The sequence below is a fragment of the Pteropus vampyrus genome, unplaced genomic scaffold, assembly GCF_000151845.1.
Source record: "Pteropus vampyrus isolate Shadow unplaced genomic scaffold, Pvam_2.0 Scaffold30, whole genome shotgun sequence".
Lineage (NCBI taxonomy): Eukaryota > Metazoa > Chordata > Mammalia > Chiroptera > Pteropodidae > Pteropus > Pteropus vampyrus.
The window spans coordinates 7440156-7454997 of NW_011888811.1; the positions used below are offsets into that span (position 1 = coordinate 7440156).

General features: G+C 47.6%; 1 pseudogene; it reads left to right on the forward strand.

Annotated features, from left to right (window-relative positions):
* The first annotated feature begins 8181 nt into the window (after positions 1 to 8181).
* Positions 8182 to 8297, forward strand: LOC111737771 (annotated as a pseudogene).
* Positions 8298 to 14842: the final 6545 nt, after the last annotated feature.

Genomic DNA, 14842 nt, shown 5'->3' on the forward strand with positions numbered 1-14842 from the left:
ACAAAATTCTTTTCTCTGCTGTTCAGTTTTCAACTCTGTACTAAGGGTCCCAACCCGCCGAGCTCCAAAATGCCGTGATTCCGAGTCCTGCCTGGTCTTTGTCGGCACTGGCCTCCCTGACATCTTCTCTAAGGAAGCCCGCTTTCCAAGGGAAGAGAAAAGATTCCTTTTCCCTCTCTGCAACTCTGCTCCCTCAGCTTCATCAAAGCTAACTCACTCTGTGACTCCTCCCCTCCGAGATCCCTGTGCTTCCTGCTGCCAGCAGGTGCCAGTGGGTTAATCAGAGTCACTAATGGAACTGACAGGAACTCAGTGTTAGCTCACTAATGGGTCGCCCCTTCTGCCCACCCTGTAACTCAATGCCTTCGCCCTGGTAAAAGGCCCTCAGGGGGTTCCTGTTGGCTCCAATCTGCTGGTGTCTAACATCCTCCAGAAGGCTGGAGAGGGAAGAAGGTAGATTGACACAAGTGGGGACAGGGTGGGAGAGGCTTTGAACCGGCAGTTAGGGCATCTGGGTTCTCTGCCACCGACTTAACGTGTGAGCTTGCACAAATCCATTCCCCTATCTGGGCCTCGGTTTCCTCATTTGTAACATGAGGCACGTTGGGTGGTAAAGGTCTTGCTGGAGCTTACATTCTGGAATTATCAAATCCTGTCCCTTTTTAGCTACAAGGTGAATATTTTTTCAGCATCCTTCAATGTCCCCAAACTATTTGAGCACCTATGATGTGCCAGTCTATGCCAGGCACTGTGGTCCAGGGGGAGGGCACGTATGTGAATGAGGCACAGTCTCTACCCCAAGATCCCCTAGGCTCTGTGCCACCCTGCTACAGTTCTGCTATTCACAACATGGAGGAGAGCAGGAGGCCTCCACACTTACTGAGGACGTCCTGTGTGCCAGGCTGAGGGCACAGAGAAAACACAGAGGCTGCAGATCTTTCAGTCCATGTGGCTTTCTGACTGTACCGTGTTCTCTCACCTCTTGGCTTTTGCACAAGCCATTCCCTAACCCTGGAATAGTCTTACCTCCTCCACTTTTTACCTATCTAGCTCATTTTATTTTTCTGACCTTGAGTTCATTCATTTGTTCATGCGTACATTCCTTCATTCAACCCACACATACCATGTGCCAGGCTGTGCCAAGAGTTTGGGATCCAGAAGTGAATAAGACACACTCTGTCCCGTCCCCTTGGAGCTTACAGATTCTTGTGGAGGAGTCAGTCCATGAAACAGTTTCATGCACACACACAGAGTGATCATTTAAGTTGAGATGAACATAGGAGGGACAGAAACAAGAGCTGAGACAGAAGGTGGGGTGGGGGCAATCCCGGAAGATCCACAGCGTGTTCACAGCTCAGGGGCAGGAAAGGAAAGGGCTTGTCAGAAGAACTGACAGACCAGTGTGGCTGGAATGCAGTGGGGGTGGTATGGGGAGGATGGAGAGGGGCTGGAACAGATCAGCCTCAAGGGTGTTCCTGGGGAAGCCAGACCCCTGCCACCGTGTTTGGGTAGGTGCTCCCTCTTTTTCTTCCCTATGACAATACCTGTCACACTGGATTGTCACTTCCTGCTCCTAAGGACAGAGGCCATCTCCCGAAAGCATTGTGCCCTCTATTCTTGACTCATTGTATAAAGCAAAATGCATATCATTCATATGAGCTGCCTCACTGTCTGTCCAGTCTGCCCCATCAATAACAGCACCATATTCATCCAGCTGCTCAATCGAAAAACCCAGGAGTCATCGTGGACACCTTGATTTTTATTTCCTTCCTTCCAAGAATCCAAGAAAAGACCTGTTCCCTCTACTTCTCAAACCATCCCGCATCTGCCATGGCCACTGCCCCAGCCTGAGCCACTCTGCAAGCTGCTTAGCTGCTCCTTCCCCTGCTCCCCCACCATGCCACACCCTTGCTTGAAATACGGGCAACTAATTCTTTTTCTTTTCTTTTTTTTCTTAACTGTGCAGACAGAAAAGCGAAAGAAAAACAAAAGCACAGTCACTTCTCACTATGCTTGAAATGAAATCTTTATCTGGGCCGGCAAGTCCTTGCTGATTTGGCCTTGTCTAGGTCTCCAAGCTCATCCCATGCACTCTCTCCCGCTTTTCTCTTCCAGACACACTGGTGGGGGTGTCTCTCTCTGTCCCTGTCACTCTCTGTCTCTCTGTCTCTCTCTCTCCCTCTCTGTTTCTCTCTCTCTGTTTCTCTGCCTCTGTCTCTGTCTCCCTCCCTCCCCTTTTTCTAACTCTTACATAGTCCAAGGTTTATTTCTGCCTCGGGATCTTTACATGTGCTGTTCCCTCTGCCTAGACAGCCGTTTCCTCAGGATTTCACCTGACTATGTTGTCCTCGTCCAAACTCAATTCCAGAGACGCTTTCCAGAAAGGACCTTCGTGCCCACCTCCCCCCCCGCCCCAGCATTTCTTGCCATTACTCGCCATCCTATGCCCTGCTAGCTCTGCCTGCTATTTCCTTGTTTGTTCATTCAGTTACTTGTTTATTGCCAGCTTTCCCTCTCGAAGACGGGCTGCATGGGGGCAGGGACCTCGTCTGCCCCAGAACCTGGCACAACATGGGCCCTCAGTTACTGGTTGTTGAATAAAAAAAATATATATTGATCTCTTTTATATGCCAGGCTCTGTTCTAAGTACTTACATGTATTATCTGACTGAATCTCACAGCGGTTGCCCTTAGAGAGAAACCACAGCTTAGAGAAGTGACCTGACCTGCCCAAGGTCACCTAGCTAGGAAGCCATGGATTCAAAACCAGCCCGCCCCCAAGACCACATTAGCAATTGCAACAAAGTGCTGATGCCCACAGCAACCCTCGTGTTGCATGCATGTGCGAATGAATGAATGGACAGATTATAAACACCTGGACTGAGTGGCATGGCTGAATGACAGACATTCCAAGCTTTAAGAAGTTCACCATCTTCATCTCCTTGGGTATTGGTTTCAAACTGGGGAAAAAAGGGAGCATTAGCACTGACTGTTGTTTGCCAGATACTGTACCAATGGCCCTGTGGTAATCTGCTCTGCCCAGAGCGGCCACCAAGTCAGCCTGGTCAGTGGGGGACCCCAGGGAGCATCCTGGTAGCTGTGAGCTCTCTCCCAGGGGGCTCTGCTGTCTTGTGAGAGCCGTGTCTCTGGCTGGCTGCCCACCCGCCTGCCAGCCAGAGCTTCTGAGCTCATCAATCACCCTGCTGCATTCTGCCAGGCTGTGTCTCAAAGGAAGACGAGTCAGCTGAAGATGGAATGGGCTCGGGCTGAGGGGGGAATTGGAGACACGGGGGAGAGAGGGAAGGCCCAGAAAGACAGCTGTGGACTGAATCGATACCCTCTCCTCTAAGGAGGGTCGATTAGAAGAGGAGGAAGGGGCAGGGTTCCCATTGGAAAAGCAGTGGCGTGAGGAGGAGAGGTGGAGAGAATGGCTGGTGTGGGCGGGATGGTTTCCCATTGCAACAGAAATTCAGTCTGCCCTGGTGCCCTGGCTGCTCTGACAGCCCCAGGAAACGGCCTGACAGCTCTGGGAAGGCAGGCAGATCGCTTATGGCAGCTGATTCATTGCAGGATCAGCTGCCCTCCAGTACTGCTAGGCTCCCTGTGGCCTGGCTTCCTGGCACCCCCTGCCTCCCCAACACTTCAGGGAGGGGAGGGAGGGTGACAGAAGAGGCTGGGGCATCTCCATCTTCACACTCCAGCTCCTTTTTCAGATCTGAGTCTCTTGGGATTGGAATTTGAGCTGTCTCCCCAGAGAGGTTCTGCTGGAAGTCAAGATGTCTGAGCCGAAGCCTCCTTAGAGATCTTCTAGTCCAGAGAAGCAAATTGGCTGCTTTTGTTTTTGTTTTGCTTTTCAGTTTGGGAAAAAAAAAAAAAAAAGAATTAGTTGCCAACATTAAAACAGGAATAGATTGCACACAAAAATCTGATTTCTGGCTTCTCTTAAAAAATGCAAAGATCTGGCTTTCACAGAGCTGAGTTGAGGCTTCTCCAGAGAGAGCCCACCACACCCACTCTGGCCCTTCCATGACCCGGTGGGCTTTGAGTTTTTCACTCTCATCTGTTCCAAACCCTTCCCTGGAGAAACTGAAGCCCACAGTGGGCAGGGAATGAGAGTGGGTCCCAGGAGTGACAGTCTGGCACTGAGAGGGCTCCAGCTTGCATATCCCAGGGCTGCCTCGTAAGAGCTGTGTAATCTCGGGCAAGTAACCAAAGAACCCTTCAGAGGGTCAGTTTTCTCATGTGTAAAATGGAGATAATGGCAATGTAGCTTGTGAGGAATAAAGTAGATACTGCACATTTAACATTTAGTACTATCCTGTGCGTGTTTACAGGGAAAATACCCTTAATTTTGAATGGGTAAAATTTGTGATAATATATATTTTCCAGTTAATATTCACACACACATGCACATTCATATAACTCCAGAATTTAGTATTTTAAAACAACAATGTTGTATTTTCTCTTGCAGTTCTAGGTGTTGACTTGGTTCATGCAGGTGGTTCTCACCTGGGGCCCCAGGCTTTGTGGTCTCCTGGCAGCTGAGGGTATAGTCATCTGAATACTTGAGTGGGGCTAACCTTCCAAGATGGCTCACTCACATGCCTAGCATGTGATATTAGCTGTCAGCTGGAGCTCAGATGGGACTGAGGACCACGGTGCCTATACAGGGCTACTTTGTGGCTTTAGCTTCTCCCAGCATGGTGGCTGGGGTATGAGAGAATGTCCCAGAGCAAGCAATCCAAGAAACCAGATATAGCTGCGTGACCTTTACTGACCTAGCTTTGAAGTTCACATAGTGTCACTTGCACCATTCTTTATTAGTCTAAGCAGATGCAAACCTGCTCAGAGCAAACAGGAGGTGACATAGACACCCTACCGCTACCACTAAGAATTTGAGGGCCACATCTTAAAACTACCACAACATATATTGAAACTGAAAAATAAGTCTCCCTCCACCCCATTCCCCCAGGGCTGAATTATCCTCCTGGCAGCAGCCAATACTAACCAATTTCCTGTGTATCTTCCCAGAGGGAGTCCCCCCCCACCCCAACACACACACACACACACACACACACACACACACACACACAATGAGAGTTTTGCATATTCAGATATCTCTACCATCTACTCTGCTTATGCCAACGCTATTCCAACTCAGAAACAAAATGGATTCTGATAGCCTCTTGGAGGAACTACTTGCTACTGGACACTTGCTATTTGCTTTCTGAAATGAAATGCAGAAATCAAAGATCCCAAGGAATGTAACATCCCGAATGCTCACTACCTGAAGTCCGAAACCAAATATATCTAGATAGCTAGAGGTGCTTGTGTACATATACATGAAACATCTCTTCCCCCATGAAATGTGAGCATATTGGACACACTGTTCAGTCCTTTCATTTTTCACTTAACAATTTATCTTGAAGATCAGCCTGTTTCAGCGCATACAAACGAGTCTCATTCCTCGTAAGAGCACAGAGCATTCCATTGTTCAAATGCATCATAATTTGCTTAGTCAAATCCTCTCCTTTTGGCCACTTGTTTTGTTTTTTCCCCATCTTCTGCTAACCACAATCCACACTGCAGTGAATATCCTCGTCCAGAATTCTTTACCCACTTGTGTAAGATTATCTGTGTGATAAATTCCTAGAGGCAGAATTCTGGGTCAAAGGGAGGGGTTCCCAAGACCACCCCTACTACATCCTGGCAGGACAGGCTCTGACTCCACATCTTCTTTTGTGTTCTGGTCTGAATCTAACCTTTGCTTGTGCTGTCACCTGTGGGATCCTGCCTGCTTCCAGGACAGCAGGTGGCAGCTACTTCCGAGTTACTCACCAAGGTCATATAAGGCCTGCAAGGATGAGGTCATATAAGGGGACTCCACAAGGATAGAGATGATGGCCTTTGCAGAAAGCGGATGTGGGGAACTGAAGGGGGTACCTCACTCCACTTATTTGCCTCCTGATTTTTAGCAGCAGCTGCACCTGTTTCTCTCAAAGCCGTTGCTGGGGAGATTCAGGCTGCTCTCACTCCCTGTAAAGAGAAAAACAGCTTGCTTCTCGTGACAGATCTGTACCAAGCTGTGCAGAGCTGTCTGTAGAAGCTTCCAGATGTGCAAAGGCCAAGAAGGGGAGACACCATCAGGAACCCCAGTTGCCTTTCCCTGATTTCCAGGCATCACAGGATGCTTCTCACTGCTGGGTTCTACTCCTGTGCTGGACACAACATTGAACCAGGAGTCAGGGACCTAAATTCTTGCCCTCATAGTGTGTGTCTTGAATTCCCATTTATAGCACAGTTGCCCCTGTGTGCCCTGCATTTTGATGAGGAGGCTGTATGGCATGGGGAGGCACACAGGTCATTTGCTGTTTGCTCTTAGATCCATTCCCTGCTCTTCCCCTGCGGAGCTCATCATCTGGGGGCCTGGACTACGTTTCCCAGGCTCCCCTGCCCACCGGCTTCCTATAAAGTTTGGCCAATGGGAGATACTGGCAGATTAGAGAGCAGGTGGTGGGAATAAGTCAGGATGGATCCTCTCTACACCAACGCTTCAGTAGTTTTGGGCAGTGACTCCAGAGGATGGCCTCTTCCTCCAGTGTCCTATCTCCTACCAGGCGGCCATGGCTCCTGGGCTGCAGTGACATTGACTCTCACTTTGTTCCTTCAGCTCTGGGGAAATAGTAATTTCCGGCAGTTGTTAATCGCTAGGTTGCCCCACCTTTCCTTGGTTTTCATCTCTGCTAGCCCCTCTCTAGACAGTTGCCCATATTAAATTTCTTCTCTTGAACTTTCTGGCATAGCGTTCGAGTTCCTGCCTGGATCGTACTGATGTGGGTGAAAATGTGGACTCAGGTTGAAATGCCTGGATTCAAATTCCAGCACTACTGCTTACTAGTTGTAAGACCCTAGGCAAGTTACTAACTTCTCTCTGTCTCAGTTCCTTTATCTGTAAAGTGGGAATAATAGCACCTACCTCTTTGGCTTATTGGGAAGATTAACTGGGTTAATAGTTTGTAAAAGGTTTAAAACAATGCCTGGGGCATATTAAATATAATATTAACATTAGATCTATTTTTTTCTGTTTAATTTTCACAACTTCTCTGAGAAACAGGAGCTGTTATTATCCTGGTTTTATAGACAAGGAAACAGAAGCCCAGAGAGATAAAGTGACTGAGGCCACACAGCTGTAGCAATGGGATTTGGACTCAGTCAGTAGGATGTTTAAGCCCTCTCTACCATGCAACTGATCCAAAATCACATTCAATGGGCAGGCTGGGGACATAGGCATGGCTGCTGCAGCTCCCATGCTGACCGATGGACTCTGGGTGGTTTGGCCTGCCTGTCACCATATCCCTCACCCCCAGCCCAGCCTTGCAAATAGGAAGCCAATACAGCAAGCAGTCTGCTCCCCAGGCCAGAAAGAAAGGGGTGAGAGTGTTTTCTGGGAGAGAAGGGGGTGGCAGGGAAGGAGCATAAGACCATTTCACCCTCTTCACTGGAGTGATCATTCACTGAGCTCTTCTTATGGTGGCAGATACTGTGCTCAAATGACTTAAGATTCTTGTAGCTGCCTATAAAGGAGACCCAACTAAATTGGCTTAAGAAAAACTCTAATGAATTGGCTCATGGAACTGAGAAGTCCAGGAGTGGGTTTGGCTTCAAGAAATACATGGTGATGTCTTCATTCTCATCATCACCATCGCTGTCGTCATCATCATCATCGTCAGCAGCAGCAACGGCAGCAGCATCTTGGTTCTATTTCCTTCTAAGAAGTAATTTCATCCACAGATAGACAGGCTCTCTTCAAACTTGTATTCTCCCAGTTCTGTAACTCCAAGGAGGAGAGATCCTTCCCCAAGGCAGACTCTGATTGGCCTGTAGGAGTCACGAGCCCACCTAGGGGTCAATTGCTGTTGCCAAGAAGGGGGATTTCATAATTGGCTGTGCATAGTCAGTACCCTATCCCCCCATCCTTGTGGCCAGAAAGAGGTGCAGGCTCTGTGACTAAAAGTCTTCACAGAGCACATAGAATGGCATGGATCCCAAAGAAAAGGATGCAACCCGGACAAGATAAAAAGAAAGAGTATATGCGGATGTGGTTCCATAGAGTAGCGGTTAGTATGTCTGCTTTACACACAGCAGGTCCGGGGTTCATGCCCAAGTGGAGCCACAGTCCATGGTCTATGGCCATGCCACCCTGAACAAGCCTGATGTCTGATCTTGGAAGCTAAGCAGGGTCGGGCCTGGTTAGTACTTGCATGGGAGACCACCTAGGAAAACCAGGTGCTGTAGGCATAAAAAAAAAATAGTATATGAATGAATTCATGACTGTGTCATCATATATGCATTACTTTATTTAATCTGTACTATTATTGGCTTCATTTTGCAAAGGAGTAGAGAGGTTAAGTAAGAAGTCACACTTAATGGCCCAGCCAGGACTGGGACCCAGGATTGCCTGACTTACTTTTGCTCACGGTAGTTCCTGTCCTCATGGGCCCTGCAGAGCTCAAGCCTGGGGAAGGGGGGAATCGAGGAGGAATCAGGAATGGGAGAGGAGATGGAGGACTTTGCCCTGGGCCCTGCCTTCAGTGGCCTAGAATCATTTCCAACAGGAACGTCCAAGTTTTCTCTGTGGGCAAGTTGCTCACCAGTACTTGTTCTCAAGGGCTCTGTCACACTCTCTTGACCTGGAACCCAGGCTGGGGATCTTCCAGCTTGTTTTATCCTCTGTGGGCATTAGTTAGGCTTCGCCCTGCCCTCAGATTTGGCTGGGCTCTGTCACTTGCTATCCGTGCTTTTGTCCACCCAGGAAGCTGCCCTCATCAAAGCCAGCTTATCAAACCGTGGCCCAGCCATCCTGTTTCTTGATGAGAATCCCTTTACTTCTCCCCACTCCATCTCTACCCCAGCCAGTTCCTCTGACAGGCCACAGCCTCTCCCATCCCCTGGAGTTTATATCTCATGCTGCTCCTTTTGCCTGTCTGGAAAGCATTTTTTCTACCGTCTATCCAGCTGACTCGTCATCCCGTGGAATCCAGCTCAGGGGTCACTTCCTTCAGGAAGCTTCTATGACATGCCTGCCCCTCTCCTCTTCTCTGTGCTCATTTCTAGCCTAGCACTAACCACATTCTGGTGAGACCTTTTTTACTGGTCTATTTTCCTACCAAATCAGAAGATCTCTGAGGATAAGAACTTCATTTCTGAACACAGTTGGCGCTCCATAAATATGTGTGGACTTAACAAACGAATGAAGAAAGGGCACCATAGGAACTTGTGACAGTCCATTTTCCAGGTCAAGGCACTAGGGTGTGTGTTGGGGGTGTGGGCAGGGAAAGAATACAGCCAGATCCTTGAGGCCGCATGGGCAAATCCCTCCGACTTCGGGTGCCCAGGTCATTGCTGGCTTCTCTAGGCCCTGAAAAAAGTAAAGTAGAATTTAGTCCTTAGGAAAATTGTACAGTAAATCATAGACTTGTGTGGAATATTGGAGTCATGGAAGCTGATGTCAGAGGGGGATTTTTTTTTTCTTTCTTTCTTTTTTTGCTTATATAACTGATGTCGGGGAGGAAAAACTTTTCCTTTCCTCTCAGGTTCTGTAATTGGGGGCCTGCAGATTAAACTCATAACAAACAGATTAGCAAGGAAAAAGAGATTTATTCACATACAGGAATTTACAGAAAAGTGTAACTCCATGAGGTGGTTCGAATTGGGGGTTTATATACCATTTTAATAGGGAAATGGGAGGAGAGAGAAGAACACTTACAGGAAAACAAATGACTTTTATGAAAGATAATTGGGCCCATAGGAGAATAGACGGGAGATGTGATAGTGTTATGACAATGTCTGTTTAGGCGTGGGAATTCTAGTCTCTAGTCAATCTTTCCTGGTTGCTTCCCAGGGAGGGTATTTATGACAGTCGAGTTCTTTGGGGAGACTATGCTTTTAGACAGATAAGAGATATCAGGAACTCAAATGTCTTCTGCTCAAAATAATGTTTACGCCGTAGCAGCATATTATGGATCCCTTCACTGAAAAGTCCAGGAATTTAAAATTTCATCAGATAAGCTGGATCCAGGGGCTCAAACCATCTTGTCAAGTCTCAGCACTCTATCTCTAATCCATGTCAAGTAACGGATCAATCTGTTCCCCTCTCCCTACCTCTCTCTCTATTTCTCTCCCTCCCTTTCCATGCTGTCTTCTTCTGCGATGGCTTCATTCTCAAACAAGTTCCTCCCTTGTCATGGCCAGATGGTCTCTAGCCCCTCGAGATGTGCACCAAGCCAGTAGTTGGCAATTTCTCTTTTCCTGAGAGTTCCAGCAAAATTCCTTGGGTCGAGTCTCATTGGACCTAGCAGGGGAAGAAATCGGCTGATCAGCCAGGCCAGGCCTGAAACATGTGCCCACCTTGCAGCCAGGAGGGAAGAAAGGCCAGGTCGGCCTCACCCAGACCTCATGGAATGAGGGTGGAGATGGGGCGGTTTTCAGAAGGATGACTAGGGTGCTGCTAACAGAAGGAGCAGAATGGACTGCAGGCAAGGGGAAACCACAGATGTCCTCTATTACCGAGAAACATCTACAGTGTGAGAAAAGCTGAATTACAGAGCTGTGACATCACAGTCGCAGAAGATTGGAGCTGAAAGACTCCTTGAAGGGGGCTTATGAAGCCCTTTATGTGACAGCCATTTGCCTGGTGCCCTAGGGAGCCCCATCCTGTCCCTGACTGACGCCTGAGTCCTGAGCAGCCTGGAGGATGGGGGAATGGTCCCCCTGGTTTCTCCCTTCCTCCTCACTGCTCTTCTGCTGGAAGATTCTGGGTCACAGCTGCCCACCAGGGGCCTTGTTTATGCTCCTTCCCAGTGAGCTCTGGTCTCGGGCCATGTGCCAGGCTGGCAGTCAGCCACGTCAACCATAGGCTATATACTCCCTCCTTGATATAGAGACCCAGTTGGAAACACATCCAGGGCTCTTCGGAAGCTAGAAGCAAGCCAGGAAGCAGGGAGCAGGGAGCAGTCCAGCTTGAGGCCAGGGCCCAGAGCCTTTCTCTGGCCTAGGATGCTGAGTGTCCCCTCCTCCTCCCCTCCTGCCCCCCCCCAGACCCCCTCCTCTCTAACCACAAACCGGAGCATGCTGTTCAGACCTGCTCAGACACTCCTGAGGCCTGGGGCCATTACGTTTCTCCCAAGTGAGAGCTGAGAGCAAGAAGAAAGGACAGCTAACACAAACAAAGCCTATGGCAGGGAAAGGCCAGGCCTTCCTCTCCCTCTCCCTCCACCTCCTGCTGAACCAGCAGAGGGTGGGAGGCTCAGCAGAGGCCAAAGCAGGCCTCAGAGAGAGTCCCCTGTGGCTCCTGCCATCCTTCCTGCCTGCCTGCCCTCCTTCCCTCTTCACTTATCTCCCCACAGAATGTTCCGACAGAAAGAGAGCTTTAAAGACACCTACTCCAGAGATTGCAGACTGGTGGCTCACAGTTCAGAACATGTTGTATTTGGCCCTCCCACTGGTTAAGAAATTTTTGAGCCAAACTTTTAAAAATTGGAAGATTTCACAAAAAATTTGTGTGTCTAACTCCTTTAGAAAGCTCATAAGATCTGTTAATGCTGGGCCTGCATGTCCAGTAATTGGCGTTGCTGAGTGTTAGCTGCCCAGGTCGACAAGAGTAGGCATCCCACAGCCACCCCTGTGGGGAGGGGCTGGGTCATCGTCTCCTCTCCTCTTCACTGGGACCAAGTGTCAGTTGCCATTTCCCTTCACCCTTGGCATTTTTATTAGTTTTTATTACTTTGGGTAGTTTACCTCTATGGTGCCATTAGAAATAGGAAATGAGAGTCTGAGAGGGTGACACGTTTTAAGGAAATCAGAAGAGAACCTACCTCTTTGTAGAGGAAGTGAATAGTCCTAGATGTTTCTGATATTAGCTTGAGCATTTGGTGTTTGCGACTCCAATCTTATCAACCCCCTATTTCTGCAGAAAGACTAATCTGGCCTCAGAAAGGTACAGTCCAGTCTCCTGACCAAAGATGCATAGGGAGCCAGTAGGAAGGAATCCGCACCTGCACTTCTTGGATGGGGAAGGGGCTTTAGGTCTCAGCAGAGACGAGGACATCCTTTCTGAAGCATCATTGCCCTCCTCTTGGCGTTTCTCGCTTTAAGAAGGAGACTTTGCAGAAGAGACAGCAGCAGGACCACAGGTCTGGTCCCTTGCCTATCAGAAGATTGCCAGGAAGGACGGGTGGAGTGGGATGGACCCAGGGCAGTCATCGAAGAGCTATCTTGGAGCTAGGAACTGACTTGTTCTCTGAGGCTACAGGCTCTGTGCAGTGACCTCTGGGAGGCAGACATCATCTCACCAGAGGGAAGATGTTTCTATTGAATCTTGCTATTTGAAGAGTGAGCTACCCGGGAGGGAGGAAGCTCCCACTCTTAGGGATGTTCAAGCAAGGCTGAAGGACACTGATGGGATGTTGTAGGAAGACAAGAGGTAGTGTGAGTCTAGGTTGCATTGAGATGATCTTTTGGAGGTTCTCTGGTAAATATTAGAGGCTTTTGGAATCTTTTAAAATCACAAAAAAGTATGCATCTGAGAGATTATTTATGGCTATTTTCAGATTCACAAAGGGTCACCTGAGCCTATAAATAGGTATTGAGCAAATGGGTGGGTAATCAGCCGTGAGGCAGGACAGTGCAAAGTGAAGAGCACAAGGTTGGCTGTGGCCTGGGTTCCAGGCCCTGCTCCATTTACCAGCCATCAGCCATGCCAGTTCAGTGACCACTTACTTAACCTCTCTCTGCTTCTCTTTCTACAAGAGTAATAATGGTACTTACTTTGTAGTCTTGTTTTTAAAAGTCAAGTGAACTTACAGCAATAGTATTAGCTATTATTATGGCTAATATTCCTTTCATCTCTGAGATTCTACTGTGCACAGATTCACATATTTTGAATGTATGCATAAGCTGCAAGGCTTTGTATATACTCTTGCATTTTTGCAGGGAGCGATGCTGTGATCCATAGGCAGGACTCTTTAATAGTGGAACTTCAATTTGTGGCAGGGCAAGGAGGGGAAGCTGCACAGTTCTGCTTAGAACTTTCTTAACATGGCCTTGAACTAGTTTAACTTCTCATGGCCTTAGTTTCCACATCTATAAAATGAGAGTCATGACAGTTTCTGCTTCCTAGGGTTGCTTTGAAGGTTAAATAACATAATTCATTTAAAGCATTTGATCAATGTCTTGCACATATGAGAAAACACTAAATAATTATATCTGTCACCTTCATTCTGGGTTAGGGGGTTCTTTCTGAAGATACTAAAACCACAAGATATGGGTCTACAGTACTGTACAAACTAAGCCTCCGTGGTTACCCTTGTATGTTCCTGAGATTTATTTTTTACACATTCAGGCTCTCCTCTTAGACTCTGAGGCCCTTAGGGACATGCTTTTTCCACTACCTGTGACCAAGAACAATGAGTTCTAGTGAGCCTCGGATACCAACTGGCAGTCATGTCTCTACTCAGGATCTCAACATTTCATCTAGATGAAAATGAAGCTAAGAATTATTCAGCCACTCCCTTGTGCTGAGCACTGTGAGAAATGACTAAAGAAGACAATTTTGGTGGTACAAACTTCATTTAATACTTCATGAAGCAGGCGGTCTCCATTCCCAAGGATTCAGAGAACTGTAAAATGGGGCAGAAGACAGGAAGCTTTTATAGAATAAATAAGGACCACGGAAAAGAAAAATAGAAAATAAATAAGGGACAAGGAAAAGCATAATAGAAAATGAATAAGGAACAAGGAAATAAATACAGAGCCCAGGCTGCTCAGGACTCAGAAGCTTGGCATTTGGGGATTGTCTGAGTAGATATATGACATTTCTGGTCAGGCAAGAGCATTTACAGAGCTATGAAAGTCATCCAAGTTTTGGTTTGCTGACCTGGCATCCCCGCTCAGGAGTGACTCCATCTGGGGCCTAGAAATATATTTCAACAGCTCATTATGCTGACTTTTATGTGACTGTTCTCATTTAAGCAAAGGATAACATTGTAAAGTACCTTATATTATTATCATCCCATTTTACAGATGAGGGAACTGCAGCTCAGAGAGGAAACAAACCTGACTCCAGATCACACACACAGGCAGTGGAAATGAAGCTAGTTTTGGACCCAGACCCTATGTATTTCATCACTAACTTGCCCTGGTTCAACATAATGATTTCTGAGGACTCAATACAACATCCTACATGGTCAAGAGTCAAAATCCTAGAAAAGCCAATCCAGGTCTGTATAGTTTCATTCTCGCCACTCTGTCTCTCTGTCTTTCCCATCTCACATCCATCGTCTTCCTACTTCTACCCTCAGAACCCCAGGACTTCTCCTAGGTTACCTAAACACTGGGTTCCAGCAACGGAGGTACTGGTGCAAAAAGCCTTCAGTTCATGTACTCTTCTTTTCCAGGCCCTGGAGAGATGAACTACTTCTGGTTCGCACAGCTAAATATATCTCTCTCAGGCTGGTGGCTTCTCAACAGTTACTGAAATAATTTACCTAGAGTGGCCATTCGTTGTGTGGCATTTGAATAAACAAGGCTCGATCTAATCCCAGAGTGACTCCAGAGTGCCATTTATTTCACAAACATTTATTAAATGCCAATAATGTGCTAGACACAGCCTTAGCTGCTGAGCCAGAGTAGGTTGGAGTTACTCTCTAGTGGAGGAAGAGGGAAGGATGAAACCAACAAGTACACACATAAACAATTTCAGGCAAGGACAGATGTCAAGAGACAATAACATCAGGCAAATGATGGAACATGAAGAGATGTGGCTGGTGTAGAGAGTGCTCTGAGCC